General features: G+C 48.6%; 1 pseudogene; it reads left to right on the top strand.

Annotated features, from left to right (window-relative positions):
* The first annotated feature begins 236 nt into the window (after positions 1 to 236).
* Positions 237 to 973, top strand: LOC114681875 (annotated as a pseudogene).
* The last annotated feature ends 324 nt before the right edge of the window (positions 974 to 1,297 follow it).

Below are 1,297 nucleotides of genomic sequence, written 5' to 3' on the forward strand. Positions count from 1 at the left end.
AAAGCCTTCAGAGGATATAAGGTCCTTATAAAGTTAGATGAAGTTGAAGCTTTCGTGACCAAAGTAAGACGTCTTATGAGTCAGCTCCTCACGATGACCCATGGTGATGTCTTTGACCACAAATGGGAACTGAAAATGGGCACCAAAAAAAACCGAGTTGATACTTTTTCTGTCGTCAGAGGAGCTCATCACCCTTTTCCCGTCTTGCATCTTACATGTTGTGGAGGTTCTCGTGTATGTATGAAATCACCAGCTGCATAAAATGCTATCAAGATTTTGTTTTAAAAGCCCGCGACGAGCTGAGAGTCTCCAAGAAAACCGCGAGGGGAAAGAGGCATCTGGGTCCGGGCTGCCTGTAGCTCCCGAGAGAGGGTTAGCCTGTCAGCCACAGATTGCTACATAGTGCATGAGATCTACAGTAGGGAGAACGCCCAGGACCAGTTTGAGTATGAGCTGGAGCAGGCGCTGGAAGCCCCGTACAAGTACATTGTGATAGAGTCCACCCGAATTGGAGATGAGACAGCACATTGGATCACTGTGGGCAACTGCCTGCACAAGATGGCCATGTTGGCTGGCACTGCCTGCCTCTTCACCCCATTGGCACTGCCCCTGGATTACTCCCACTACGTCTCCCTGCTCGCTGGTGTGCTGAACCTGGCCTGCTGTACCCTCTATGGGATCTCCTGGCAGTTTGTTTGACCCATGCTGCAAGTACCAGGTGGAGTGTGATGCCTATCAACTGTCGCGCCTGCCTCTGCACACGCTCACCTCCTCCACACCAGTGGTGCTGGTTCAGAAGGACGACCTGCACAGAAAGAGATTGCACAACACAATAGCACTGGCTGCCCTGGTGTGCTGTGTAAAGGCTTATGAGCTCTATGCCGTAGGACTGCAGGAGAGTGGGATGCAAGCAGAACCACAGGGCCGGCAGGACTCAGATCCCTTGCAGCAACACCTTGGGTTTTCTCCATGAGGCAACAGCATCTGGGGAAGTGTTTGGTTGAATACTTGTTAATTTTCAACAAAAATAACTGATCATGGGTGTGCCAGGGGTTTATTCAGCTCATTACACCAAGATGTCTATTTCCATAACCCAGGAGTGGGTTCCAGGCTGTGAAGTCTGACTGGGCAATGGAATATGGATGGAGCCAACACTACTTACTGAGGGATGGGAACTTGCTGTGGGGATGTCTTAAGTATATTGTTTAACTATACCATTCAGAAGCCAACTGGAAGCCATTAAAATTATGAGAATTTCAAATACAACAACAAAAAGATTTTGTTTTTAAGTCTCAAT

Source organism: Peromyscus leucopus, chromosome 5 (genome assembly GCF_004664715.2).
Source record: "Peromyscus leucopus breed LL Stock chromosome 5, UCI_PerLeu_2.1, whole genome shotgun sequence".
Taxonomy (NCBI): Eukaryota; Metazoa; Chordata; class Mammalia; order Rodentia; family Cricetidae; genus Peromyscus; species Peromyscus leucopus.